Raw genomic sequence first — 15,347 nt, 5'->3', positions numbered from 1 at the left:
AAAACTCATAATATAACTGTCATCGTAGTGTTAAGTGTGCGGACCCTACGGGTTCGATAACTATGTAGACATGACCGAGACACGTCTCCGGTCAATAACCAATAGAAGAACCTGGATGCTCATATTGGCTCCTACATATTCTATGAAGATCTTTATCGGTCAGACCGCATAACAACATACGTTGTTCCCTTTGTCATCGATATGTTACTTGCCCGAGATTCGATCGTTGGTATCTCAATACCTAGTTCAATCTCGTTACCAGCAAGTCTCTTTACTCGTTCCGTAATACATCATCCCGCAACTAACTCATTAGTTGCAATGCTTGCAAGGCTTAAGTGATGTGCATTACCGAGAGGGCCCAGAGATACCTCTCTGACAATCGGAGTGACAAATCCTAATCTCGAAATACGCCAACCCAACAAGTACCTTCGAAAACACCTGTAGAGCACCTTTATAATCACCCAGTTACGTTGTGACGTTTGGTAGCACACAAAGTGTTCCTCCGATAAACGGGAGTTGCATAATCTCCTAGTCATAGGAACATGTATAAGTCATGAAGAAAGCAATAGCAACAAACTAAACGATCAAGTGCTATGCTAACGGAATGGGTCAAGTCAATCACATCATTCTCCTAATGATGTGATCCCGTTAATCAAATGACAACTCATGTCTATGGTCAGGAAACTTAACCATCTTTGATCAACAAGCTAGTCAAGTAGAGGCATACTAGTGACACTCTGTTTGTCTATGTATTCACACATGTATTATGTTTCCAGTTAATACAATTCTAGCATGAATAATAAGCATTTATCATGATATAAGGAAATAAATAATAACTTTATTATTGCCTCTAGGGCATATTTACTTCAGTCTCCCAATTGCACTAGAGTCAATAATCTAGATTACACAGTAATGATTCTAACAACCATGGAGCCTTGGTGATGATCATGTTTTGCTCGTGGAAGAGGCTTAGTCAACGTGTCTGCAACATTCAAATCCGTATGTATCTTGCAAATTTCTATGTCTCCACCTGGACTAGATCCCAGATGGAATTGAAGCATTTCTTGATGTGCTTGGTTCTCTTGTGAAATCTGGATTCCTTTGCCAAGGCAATTGCACCAGTATTGTCACAAAAGATTTTCATTGGACCCGATGCACTAGGTATGACACCTAGATCGGATATGAACTCCTTCATCCAGACTCCTTCATTTGCTGCTTCCGAAGCAGCTATGTACTCCGCTTCACATGTAGATCCCGCCATGACGCTTTGTTTAGAACTGCACCAACTGACAGCTCCACCGTTCAATGTAAACACGTATCCGGTTTGCGATTTAGAATCGTCCGGATCAGTGTCAAAGCTTGCATCAACGTAACCGTTTACGATGAGCTCTTTGTCACCTCCATAAACGAGAAAAATATCCTTAGTCCTTTTCAGGTATTTCATGATGTTCTTGACCGCTGTCCAGTGATCCACGCCTGGATTACTTTGGTACCTCCCTGCTAGACTTATAGCAAGGCACACATCAGGTCTGGTACATAGCATTGCATACATGATAGATCCTATGGCTGAAGCATAGGGAACATCTTTCATTTTCTCTCTATCTTCTGAAGTGGTCGGGCATTGGGTCTTACTCAACTTCACACCTTGTAACACAGGCAAGAACCCTTTCTTTGCTTGATCCATTTTAAACTTCTTCAAAACTTTGTCAAGGTATGTGCTTTGTTGAAGTCCAATTAAGCGTCTTGATGTATCTCTATAGATCATAATGCCCAATATGTAAGCAGCTTCACCGAGGTCTTTCATTGAAAAACTCTTATTCAAGTATCCCTTTATGCTATCCAGAAATTCTATATCATTTCCAATCAGTAATATGTCATCCACATATAATATCAGAAATGCTACAGAGCTCCCACTTACTTTCTTGTAAATATAGGCTTCTCCAAAAGTCTGTATAAAACCAAATGCTTTGATCACACTATCAAAGCGTTTATTCCAACTCCGAGAGGCTTGCACCAGTCCTTAAATGGATTGCTGGAGCTTGCACACTTTGTTAGCTCCCTTTGGATCGACAAAACCTTCCGGTTGCATCATATAAAACTCTTCTTCCAGAAATCCATTCAAGAATGCAGTTTGACATCGATCTACCATATTTCATAATCATAAAACACGGCAATTGCTAACATGATTCAGACAGACTTAAGCATCTCTACGGGTGAGAAGGTCTCATCGTAGTCAATCCCTTGAACTTGTCGAAAACCTTTCGCAACAAGTCGAGCTTTATAGACAGTAACATTACCGTTAGTGTCAGTCTTCTTCTTGAAGATCCATTTATTCTCAATTGCTTGCCGATCAACGGGCAAGTCAACCAAAGTCCACACTTTGTTCTCATACATGGATCCCATCTCAAATTTCATGGCCTCAAGCCATTTTGCAGAATTAATCTGGGCTCACCATCGCTTCTTCATAGTTCGTAGGTTCGTCATGTTCTAGTAACATAACTTCCAGAACAGGATTACCGTACCACTATGGTACAGATCTTACTCTGGTTGACCTACAGGTTCAGTAACAACTTGATCTAAAGTTTCATGATCATCATCATTAACTTTCTCACTAATTGGTGTAGGTGTCGCAGAAACCGTTTTTTGTGAACTACTTTCCAATAAGGGAGCAGGTACAGTTACCTCATCAAGTTCTACTTTCCTCCCACTCACTTCTTTTGAGAGAAACTCCTTCTCTAGAAACACTCTGAATTTAGCAACAAAAGTCTTGCCTTCGGATCTGTGATAGAAGGTGTACCCAACAGTCTCCTTTGGGTATCCTATGAAAACACATTTCTCCGATTTTGGTTCGAGCTTATCAGGTTGAAGCTTTTTCACATAAGCATCGCAGCCCCAAACTTTCAGAAACGACAACTTTGGTTTCTTACCAATCCACAGTTCATAAGGCGTCGTCTCAACAGATTTCGATGGTGCCCTATTTAACGTGAATGCGGCCGTCTCTAAAGCATAACCCCAAAACGATAGCGGTAAATCTGTAAGAGACATCATACATCGCACCATATCTAGTAAAGTACGATTACGACGTTCGGACACACCATTACGCTGTGGTGTTCCGGGTGACGTGAGTTGTGAAACTATTCCGCATTGTTTCAAATGTAGACCAAACTCGTAACTCAAATATTCTCCTCCATGATCAGATCATAGAAACTTTATTTTCTTGTTACGATGATTTTCAACTTCACTCTGAAGTTCTTTGAACTTTTCAAATGTTTCAGACTTATGCGTCATTAAGTAGATATGCCCATATCTGCTTAAATCATCTGTGAAGGTGAGAAAATAACGATATCCGCCACGAGCCTCAATAGTCATCGGACCACATACATTTGTATGTATGATTTCCAACAAATCTATTGCTCTCTCCATAGTTCCGGAGAATGGCGTTTTAGTCATCTTGCCCATGAGGCACGGTTCGCAAGTACCAAGTGATTCATAATCAAGTGGTTCCAAAAGTCCATCAGTATGGAGTTTCTTCATGCACTTTACACCGATATGACCTAAACGGCAGTGCCACAAATAAGTTGCACTATCATTATCAACTCTGCATCTTTTCGCTTCAACGTTATGAATATGTGTGTCACTACTATCGAGATTCAGTAATAATAGACCACTCTTCATGGGTGCATGACCATAAAAGATATTACTCATATAAATAGAACAACCATTATTCTCTGATTTAAATGAATAACCGTCTCGCATCAAACAAGATCCAGATATAATGTTCATGCTCAACGCTGGCACCAAATAACAATTATTTAGGTCTAATACTAATCCCGAAGGTAGATGTACAGGTAGCGTGCCGACCGCGATCACATCCACTTTGGAACCATTTCCCACGCGCATCATCACCTCGTCCTTAGCCAATCTTCGCTTAATCTGTAGCCCCTGTTTCAAGTTGCAAATATTAGCAACAGAACTAGTATCAAATACCCAGGTGCTACTGCGAGCATTAGTAAGGTACACATCAATAACATGTATATCACATATACCTTTGTTCACCTTTCCATCCTTCTTATCCGCCAAATACTTGGGGCAGTTCCGCTTCCAGTGAACAGTCTGCTTGTAGTAGAAGCACTTAGTTTCAGGCTTAGGTCCAGACTTGGGTTTCTTCTCTTGAGCAGCAACTTGCTTGCTGTTCTTCTTGAAGTTCCCCTTCTTCTTCCCTTTGCCCTTTTTCTTGAAACTAGTGGTCTTGTTGACCATCAACACTTGATGCTCCTTCTTGATTTCTACCTCCGCAGCCTTTAGCATTGCGAAGATCTCGGGAATTTTTTTATGCATCCCTTGCATATTATAGTTCATCACGAAGCTCTTGTAGCTTGGTGGCAGTGATTGAAGAACTCTGTCAATGACACTATCAACCGGAACATTAACTCCCAGCTGAGTCAAGTGATTATGGTACCCAGACATTCTGAGTATATGTTCACTGACAGAACTATTCTCCTCCATCTTGCAGCTATAGAACTTATTGGAGACTTCATATCTCTCAATATGGGAATTTGCTTGAAATATTAACTTCATCTCCTGGAACATCTCATATGCCCCATGACGTTCAAAACGTTGTTGAAGTCCCGATTCTAAGCCGTAAAGCATGGCACACTGAACTATCAAGTAGTCATCAACACGCAACTGCCAGGCATTCACAATGTCTGTAGTTGCTGGCGCAGGAGGTACACCTAGCAGTGCTTCCAGGACATAACTCTTCTGTGCAGCAATGAGGATAATCCTCAAGTTACGGACCCAGTCCGTTTAATTGCTACCATCACCTTTCAACTTTTCTTTCTCAAGGAACGCATTAAAATTCAACGAAACAACAGCACGGGCCATCTATCTACAATCAACATAGACAAGCAAGATACTATCAGGTACTAAGTTCATGACAAATTTAAGTTCAATTAATCATATTACTTAAGAACTCCCACTTAGATAGACATCCCTCTAATCCTCTAAGTGATCATGTGATCCAAATCAACTAAACCATGTCCGATCATCACGTGAGATGGAGTAGTTTCAATGGTGAACATCACCATGTTGATCATATCTACTATATGATTCACGCTCGACCTTTCGGTCTCCGTGTTCCGAGGCCATATCTGTTATATGCTAGGCTCGTCAAGTTTAACCTGAGTATTCCGCGTGTGCAACTGTTTTGCACCAGTTGTATTTGAACGTAGAGCCTATCACACCCGATCATCACGTGGTGTCTCAGCATGAAGAACTTTCGCAACGGTGCATACTCAGGGAGAACACTTATACTTTGATAATTTAGTGAGGGATCATCTTATAATGCTACCGTCAATCAAAGCAAGATAAGATGCATAAAAGATAAACATCACAAGCAATTAATATAAGTGATATGATATGGCCATCATCATCCTGTGCTTGTGATCTCCATCTCTGAAGCACCGTCATGATCACCATCGTCAACGGCGCGACACCTTGATCTCCATCGTAGCATCGTTGTTGTCTCGCCAATCTTATGCTTCCACGACTATCACTACCGCTCAGTGATAAAGTAAACCATTACAGGGTGATTGCATTGCATACAATAAAGCGACAACCATATGGCTCCTGCCAGTTGCCGATAACTTTGGTTACAAAACATGATCATCTCATACAATAAAATTTAGCATCATGTCTTGACCATATCACATCACAACATGCCCTGCAAAAACAAGTTAGACGTCCTCTACTTTGTTGTTGCAAGTTTTACGTGGCTACTACAGGCTTAGCAAGAACCGTTCTTACCTATGCATCAAAACCACAACGATAGTTTGTCAAGTTGATGATGTTTTAACCTTCGCAAGGACCGGGCATAGCCACACTCGGTTCAACTAAAGTTGGAGAAACCGACACCCGCCAGCCACATGTGTGCAAAGCACGTCGGTAGAACCAGTCTCGCATAAGCGTACGCGTAATGTTGGTCCGGGCCACTTCATCCAACAATACCGCTGAACCAAAGTATGACATGCTGGTAAGCAGTATGACTTATATCACACACAACTCACTTGTGTTCTACTCGTGCATATGACATCTACGCATAAAACCAGGCTCGGATGCCACTGTTGGGGAACGTAGTAATTTCAAAAATTTCCTACGCACACGCAAGATCATGGTGATGCATGGGAACGAGAGTTGATAGTGTTGTCCATGTACCCTCGTAGACCGAAAGCGAAAGCATTAGCACAACGCGGTTGATGTAGTCATACATCTTCACGATCCGACCGATCAAGTACCGAGCACACGGCACCTCTGAGTTCAGCACATGTTCAGCCCGATGATGTCCCTCTAACTCCGATCCAGCCGAGTGTTGAGGGAGAGTTTTGTCAGCACGACGGCGTGGTGACGATGTTGATGTTCTACCTACGCAGGGCTTCGCCTAAGCACCGCTACAGTATTATCGAGGTGGACTATGGTGGAGGGGGGCACCGCACACGGCTAAGAGACGATCAACTTGATCAAATTGTGTGTCTAGAGGTGCCCTCCTGCCCCAGTATATAAAGGAGCAAGGGGGGTGCGGCCGGCCAAGAGGATAGGCATGCCTGAGGAGTCCTACCCCCACCGGGAGTAGGACTCCCCCCCTTTTCGTAGTTGGATTAGGACTTGGGAGGGGGGAAGAAGGAAAGAGGGAGGCCGGCCCCCTTTGCCCTAAACCAATTCAGTTTGGGCCTTGGGGGTGCGCCCCACACTTCCCTTGCTTCCCTCCTTTTCCACTAAGGCCCATGTAGGCCCATTAAGCCCCCGGGGGTTTCCGGTAACCTCCCGTACTCCGGTAAAATCCTGATTTTACCCGAAACACTTCCGATATCCAAACATAGGCTTCCAATATATCAATCTTCATGTCTCGACCATTTCGAGACTCCTCATCATGTCCGTGATCACATCCGGGACTCCGAACAACCTTCGGTACATCAAAATATAAAACTCATAATATAACTATCATCGCAACGTTAAGCGTGCGGAACCTACGGGTTCGAGAACTATATAGACATGACCGAGACACGTCTCCGGTCAATAACCAATAGCGGAACCTGGATGCTCATATTGGCTCCTACATATTCTACGAAGATCATTATCGGTCAGACCGCATAACAACATACGTTGTTCCCTTTGTCATCGGTATGTTACTTGCCCGAGATTCGATCGTCGGTATCTCAATACCTAGTTCAATCTCGTTACCAGCAAGTCTCTTTACTCGCTCCGTAATACATCATCCCGCAACTAACTCATTAGTTGCAATGCTTGCAAGGCTTAAGTGATGTGCATTACCGAGAGGGCCCAGAGATACCTCTCCGACAATCGGAGTAACAAATCCTAATCTCGAAATACACCAACCCAACATGTACCTTCGGAGACACCTGTAGATCACCTTTATAATCACCCAGTTACGTTGTGATGTTTGGTAGCACACAAAGTGTTCCTCCGGTAAACGGGAGTTGCATAATCTCATAGTCATAGGAACATGTATAAGTCATGAAGAAAGCAATAGCAACAAACTAAACGATCAAGTGCTATGCTAACGGAATGGGTCAAGTCAATCACATCATTCTCCTAATGATGTGATCCCATTAATCAAATGACAAATCATGTCTATGGTCAGGAAACTTAACCATCTTTGATCAACAAGCTAGTCAAGTAGAGGCATACTAGTGACACTCTGTTTGTCTATGTATTCACACGTGTATTATGTTTCCGGTTAATACAATTCTAGCATGAATAATAAACATTTATCATGATATAAGGAAATAAATAATAACTTTATTATTTCCTCTAGGGCATATTTCCTTCAGAGGCTTTACCCAGGTTCAGGCCCTCTTGATGGAGGTAATACCCTATGTCCTGCTTGATTGATATTGATGAATACGAGTATTACAAGAGTTGATCTACCACGAGATCGTAATGGCTAAACCCTAGAAGTCTAGCATGTATGACTAAGGTATTGCCTATCCCCTATTCGGACTACACCCTCCGGTTTATAAAGACATCGGGGGAATCTAGGGTTACATAGAGTCGGTTACATAATATGGAATCTTCATAGTTGTTCGCCAAGGAGAGTCCCATCCGGACAAGGGCACCGTCTTTGGTCTTCATATCTTCACAGCCCATCAGTCCGGTCCATAGATAACAGGCCAGACGCCCGAGGACCCCTTAGTCCAGGACTCCCTTAATAGCCCCCGAACCAGTCTTCAATAGCGAGGTGTTCGGCACACGGATTATCTTCGGTATTGCAAGGCGGGTTCCTCCCTTAAGTAGTGTATTCATCCGTAGATTCGATGTCTCCCCTCGGCTTCTGCGCGCTTAATGCCCTCGTTTTCCACATGTCGAGCGAATGCGGACAGTCAGTGTATTTTTGCAAATAACACCCCAGCCCTGTAAGGAAGGGTATCTATTTAAAGAGATTGGATCTCAGATCCCTTTGGCACCAAGTGGAGAAAATCCTCAAAGACCGCCAGGCAGGACCATTCCAACATGGCCAACAACCCCAACTCCTCTTCCCGTTCCAACCTAAAGAGAAGCAAGTGGGAGAGGTGCTCTGTGCCCCATAGCCAATTGGCATAGCTGCAAACGCAAGGATTTCTCCCTCTAGCAGATATGGTCCCTATTCAAGCAGGGTTGGCCTCCTTCAACGGAAAAACCCAGGCGGAGGATTCTACCAATCCGTCTGCGGGAGAACGGGTATGCTTCGTCCCCTATCTGCTGAGTGGCATGGGGTTTCCAATTCACCCATTCCTCCGAGGGCTGTTGAGTACTACGACCTCCAGCTGCACAATTTTACCCCCGGCTCCATGATGGGGTCATGTACCTAGGGTAGGGTCACAGACCTGATCTAAGTACCCTGCCCAAGGACACCCTTAGAAGAGGTCACCTTCCGGTCGACCAACGAGGGACTCACTCAACTGACTTGAAGGACTCGACCACGAAGACTCGCTTGACTACCAGGAGGTCAAAAGGCACTCTGCACTGCAACGGCCTGTAGTTAAGTAGACTTTATGATAGTTAAGACACTTTATGTGGGACGTTACCAGTAACGCCCCGGACTAAATACACCTTAAACCCTTCATTACGTGGGCTGGCTGGGGTCCTGGCGCACTCTATATAAGCCACCCCCCTCCACAGGCAGAAGGGTTCGGCATCTTGTAATCCATATACACATAATCCACTCGACCGCCTCCGGGCTCCGAGACGTAGGGCTTTTACTTCCTCCGAGAAGGGCCTGAACTCGTACATCTCTTGTGTTTACAACCTCTCCATAGCTAGGACCTTGCCTCTCCATACCTACCCCCCACTCTACTGTCAGACTTAGAACCACGACAGTTGGCGCCCACCGTGGGGCAGGTGTTTTAGCGATTTTGTGGAGAAGTTGCGGTTCTTCCGAGTACTTTCATCATGGTGACTGCTGGAGTTTTGGTTGAGGGTCGAGAGATCCGTCTCGGTGCTCTCACCTTCGTCGCCGACGACTCCGCCTGGCTCCAGGAGGCTCCACTCGACGTCGATGCGCTCCCCGTCCGCGGTGCGACGCATTTTCGCGCATGTGTCCGCGGCGTTCTGCTGCGGCAACCGTCGACCCCGTATCGGTCGACTCCCCCATCGGCCACCCTCCCGGTCTCCCGCCAGCGCAAGCGCTCGGGCCGGTCGAGGCTTCAGCGGTGGGTGAGGCACGCGGTGGCTCGCCAGACGGCCACCACCCAAGTTGCGGCAATCGAGCCCGACGAATCTCTCTACGGCCTGTTCGATCTGTCGACTGGCTCCGTAGAGACTGCATCCGAGTGCGATAGCAGTGATCCAGCGGCGGAAATCCTGATGGTCGACGGGCCCCGCAGTCCCCCTGGCTTCGCCCGTGATGGTGGGGCAGGCGACGGAGGCGACCCCGCACGAGACCACGAAGAGTACCAGCCCGAGCCACTCGACTCTCTGCAAAGAGAGGAACTTCGCCGCAGGAACGTGGATGCCCTGCGTACTCCCATCGCAGGAGAAACCCCCGAGGCTCGCGCCTTGGAGGAGGCACGTTTGGCCAATTTGGCCGAACGCACTCGACTGGAGAATCTTCAGCGAGCACTCGACGAGCGCGCGCGGCAACGAGTTCCCGACACCAGTCGACGTCAACTCTTCCCGCCGACTCAGGTATATCGAACCCCAATCCAGAATTTAGCAGCTGCGACCCGTATAGCAGAGTCCATCCAGCCCTCTCAGTCGGAAGCTGGCAGAGGCTTGATGCAGATCAGGGATCTGCTCCGGGCAGCAGGAGATCAGAATTCGGCCGTGTCGCAGTCGCGCAACAGAATTCACAGTCGATCCGTCGCTGCGAATACGGTTCAGTCGGCTCACAGCCCCAGATCGCCTCCGCGGCGTGAAGGGCGCGAGAATCGGCGAGACCAATATGGTGACCGACTCGACCGAGATGATAGGCGTCGAGTGCCCAATTCCCCTCCGAGGGGTGGGTCTTACGCTCCTCGGCAGCAAGATGACAGACGTCAGCTCAGTGCGGGGCGAAGAGTTCCAGTCGACCCCAGAGAACCAGGCTTCGACGCGCGATCCATTATCGTGCAAGGCTTAGTCGACCGGAACAGAGCCCATCGAGGTGGACTCGACAGAGATGCGCCCACAAGCAGTCGAGTGCATGTTTCTGGTCCTGAATGTTTCAGCAGAGCTATCAGAGCCGCAGTTATCCCTCCCAATTTCAGGTTGGCAACAGGAGTCAGCAAGTTCACTGGTGAGTCTAAGCCTGAAACTTGGCTTGAGGACTACCGAGTGGCGGTTCAGATTGGTGGTGGGAACGACGAGGTGGCCATGAAGCATTTGCCCCTCATGCTGGAAGGTTCTGCCAGGGCATGGTTGACTCAATTACCTCCTAGCAGCATTTACACTTGGGAAGATCTGTCCCGAGTGTTCATCAGAACGTTTGAAGGAACTTGCAAGCGACCGGCTGGATTGACGGAGCTGCAAGTCTGCGTGCAGAAGACCAATGAGACTCTCAGGGAGTATATTCAGAGATGGATCACTTTGCACCATACTGTGGAGAATGTGTCTGATCATCAGGCAGTCTGCGCCTTTAAGGATGGTGTCAAGAACAGAGAATTGAGTTTGAAATTTGGTCGAACCGGTGACATGACCTTGAGTCGGATGATGGAGATTGCTACCAAGTACGCCAACGGCGAAGAAGAAGACCGACTCCGAAGCGGCAAGCACAAGCCGAGTCAGTCGGAAAAGGGAAACACCAGTCGGAAACAGAAGCGGAAGGCTGAACCGGCAGCTCCTGGAGAGGCTCTGGCCGTGACTCAGGGAAAGTTTAAAGGGAAACCAAAAGGATCCTGGAACCCTAAGAAGGTAAAGGATAAAGAAGGGAACGACGTGATGGATATGCCGTGTCACATCCACACGAAGAAAGACGAAGAGGGGAATATCATCTACCCGAAGCATACCACTCGCCAATGTCGACTCCTGATCCAGCAGTTTCAGGGAAAACAGTCTAAGGACAAGGAGAAGGAGTCGGACAAGGCCGCAGACAAGGAGGACAGTGAGGAAGGATATCCGCATATCAACTCCACTCTGATGATCTTTGCAGATGTGGAAAGCAAGAGTCGATTGAAAGTCATTAACCGAGAGGTGAACATGGTCGCCCCAGCAAAAGCAAATTATCTGAGATGGTCCCAAACACCCATCACATTCGACCAATCTGATCACCCGACTCATATTGCCACCCCTGGGAGGCAAGCTTTGGTGGTCGATCCAGTTGTCGAAGGCACTCGACTGACAAAAGTGCTGATGGACGGTGGTAGTGGGCTGAATTTGTTGTATGCAGACACGCTGAAAGGAATGGGCATTCCGATGTCCCGACTGAGCACCAGTAACATGAGCTTTCATGGAGTTATACCAGGGAAGAAAGCCGAGTCACTCGGCCAAATAGCTCTGGACGTGGTGTTTGGTGATTCGAAACATTTTCGCAAAGAGAAGTTGACGTTTGAGGTCGTGGATTTTCAGAGTGCATATCATGCCATTTTGGGGAGACCAGCTTATGCACGGTTCATGGCTCGACCATGTTACGTGTACCTCAAATTGAAGATGCCCGGCCCCAAAGGAGTGATCACTGTCACCGGTGATCGGAAAAAGGCAGAAGAGTGCTTTCAGAAGGGCTCAAAGATTGCCGATTCCCAGGTGACAGCGGTCGAGTTCGAAGAATACAAGCAAAACGCAGATCCGAGTGATTTGCTGCGATCCAAGAAACCCGCCACAGAATCTGCATTTCAGTCGTCCGGTGAGACAAAGCCTGTTCACATTCACCCGACCGACCCCGATGCAGCTCCGACCCACATCTCCACAACACTCGACCCGAAATAGGAAGAAGCGCTCATCCAGTTCCTCCGTGAGAACTGGGACATTTTTGCATGGAAGCCCGCTGACATGCCAGGTGTTCCCAGGGGACTGGCTGAGCATCGCCTAAGAGTCGACTCATCTGCAAAACCAGTCAAAGAGCATCTTCGGCGGTCCGCCGTCCAGAAGAGAAAAGCCATTGGTGAGGAAGTGGCTCGACTGTTGGCGGCAGGATTTATCCGAGAGATATACCACTCCGAGTGGCTCGCTAATGTCGTCATGGTTCCTAAGAAGGACAAATCGCTCCGAATGTGCATTGATTTCAAGCACATCAACCGGGCCTGCCCGAAAGATCATTTTCCTCTCCCTCGCATAGATCAAATTGTTGACTCGACCGCGGGATGCGAGAGACTGTCTTTTCTAGACGCCTACTCCGGGTACCACCAGATCCGTCTGTACGGACCCGACGAGGTAAAAACAGCTTTCATCACTCCATTCGGGTGCTTCTGCTATATCACCATGCCATTCGGCCTCAAGAATGCCGGAGCCACATTTATGCGAATGATTCAGAAGTGTCTTCTCACTCAAATCAGTCGGAATGTGGAAGCGTATATGGATGATATCGTCGTCAAGTCACGAAAAGGTTCCGACCTGCTCGCTGACCTCGCCGAAACATTTGCCAACCTCAGAAGGTATGATATCAAGCTCAATCCATCAAAGTGCACATTTGGAGTTCCTGGTGGCAAGTTACTCGGTTTTCTCGTTTCCGAGCGAGGAATCGACGCTAATCCAGAGAAGATCGGCACTATTCTCCGAATGAAACGCCCTGTGCGAGTGCACGATGTCCAGAAGCTTACTGGATGCTTGGCCGCATTAAGTCGATTCATCTCACGACTCGGTGAAAAGGCATTGCCTCTTTACCGACTGATGAAGAAGGCAGACAAGTTCGAGTGGACTCCAGAAGCTGATGCAGCGTTTGCCGAGCTAAAAGCTCTGCTCTCCACCCAGCCGGTGCTTGCTGCTCCAATCAGCAAAGAGCCTCTGTTGCTCTATATCGCAGCCACAGGACAAGTCGTCAGTACTGTGCTTACGGTCGAGCGGGAAGAAGAAGGAAAAGCTCTCAAAGTTCAGCGCCCAGTGTATTATTTGTCTGAAGTCTTGACTCCATCCAAGCAGAGATATCCTCATTATCAGAAGCTTGTGTATGGAATATACATGACCACAAAGAAGGTTGCTCATTATTTCTCTGATCATTCCATCACAGTCGTCAGCGACGCTCCACTATCAGAGATTTTGCACAACAGAGATGCAACTGGTCGAGTGGCTAAATGGGCGATTGAACTTCTTCCCCTTGATATCAAGTTTGAGGCAAAGAAAGCCATTAAGTCCCAGGCAATAGCAGATTTCCTCGCCGAGTGGATTGAACAGCAGCAGCCGACTGAAGTTCACTCGGAGCATTGGACCATGTTCTTTGATGGCTCTAAGATGTTGAATGGTTCCGGTGCTGGGGTTGTCCTGGTTTCCCCCAGAGGAGATAAGCTCAGATATGTGCTCCAGATTCACTTTGATTCCTCCAACAATGAGGCAGAATATGAGGCCCTCTTATACGGATTGCGCATGGCCATTTCACTCGGCGTCCGTCGCCTGATGGTCTATGGCGACTCGGATTTAGTGGTCAACCAAGTGATGAAGGAGTGGGACGTGAGAAGCCCAGCCATGACTGGATACTGCAGTGCAGTGAGGAAGCTGGAAAAGAAGTTCGAGGGGTTGGAGCTCCATCATATACCCCGACTGAAAAATCAAGCAGCTGATGATCTAGCAAAGATAGGTTCCAAGAGAGAAGCCATTCCGAGTGGTGTGTTCTTGGAGCATATACACACTCCGTCAGTCAAAGAAGATCCTTTCACCGAAGAAGCTCCACAGCCCAAGAGTGCCACAGATCCGACTGAGGTTGAAGTCCCAGCAGTGGTCGACTTGGTCATGGAGGTCTTGGTGGTCATTCCCGACTGGACAGTTCCATATATCGCGTATATCCTGAGAAAAGAGCTCCCGGAGGATGAGGAAGAGGCTCGACAGATCGTCCGTCGATCTAAGGCCTTTACCGTAATCAAAGGACAATTATACAGAGAAAGCGCGACTGGAGTTGGTCAGAAGTGCATAACACCAGAAGAAGGTCGAATCATCCTCAATGATATCCACTCGGGAACCTGTGGTCATCATGCGTCCTCTCGGACCATCGTGGCCAAAGCATACCGAGCCGGATTTTACTGGCCAAAGGCGAATGAGATGGCAAAGGAAATAGTGGATAAGTGCGAGGGATGTCAGTTCTACTCGAATATGTCGCACAAGCCTGCATCGGCTCTGAAGACCATCCCACTCGTCTGGCCTTTCGCAGTATGGGGGTTGGACATGGTCGGTCCTTTGAGAACAGGGCGAAGTGGCTTCACGCATGTACTGGTGGCAGTCGACAAATTCACCAAGTGGATTGAGGCTAAACCAATCAAGAACCTTGACGCCGGTGCTGCTGTTAGCTTCATCAGGGAACTAATATTCAGATATGGAGTCCCGCACAGCATCATTACGGATAATGGGTCGAACTTTGACTCGGAGGAATTCAGAGATTTCTGTAACTCTCAAGGCACACGAGTCGACTACGCTTCAGTCGCTCATCCGCAGTCGAATGGACAAGCAGAGCGAGCCAATGGCCTGATTCTCAAGGGATTGAAACCCCGACTGATGCGTGATCTCAAGCATGCAGCTGGAGCTTGGGTCGACGAACTTCCCTCGGTGCTTTGGGGACTGCGGACCACACCTAATCGGTCGACCGGAAGAACCCCATTCTTCTTGGTCTACGGAGCTGAAGCAGTCTTGCCGAGTGATCTTCTCCACAATGCTCCTCGAGTTGAAATCTACAACGAAGCAGAAGCTGAACAAGCGCGGCAGGACGCAGTCGACCTTTTAGAGGAAGAAAGGGAGATGGC

This window comes from Triticum aestivum, chromosome 5A, assembly GCF_018294505.1.
Source record: "Triticum aestivum cultivar Chinese Spring chromosome 5A, IWGSC CS RefSeq v2.1, whole genome shotgun sequence".
NCBI lineage: Eukaryota > Viridiplantae > Streptophyta > Magnoliopsida > Poales > Poaceae > Triticum > Triticum aestivum.
The sequence above is the reverse complement of the archived record's forward strand: the minus strand, read 5'-3'. Positions refer to the sequence as shown.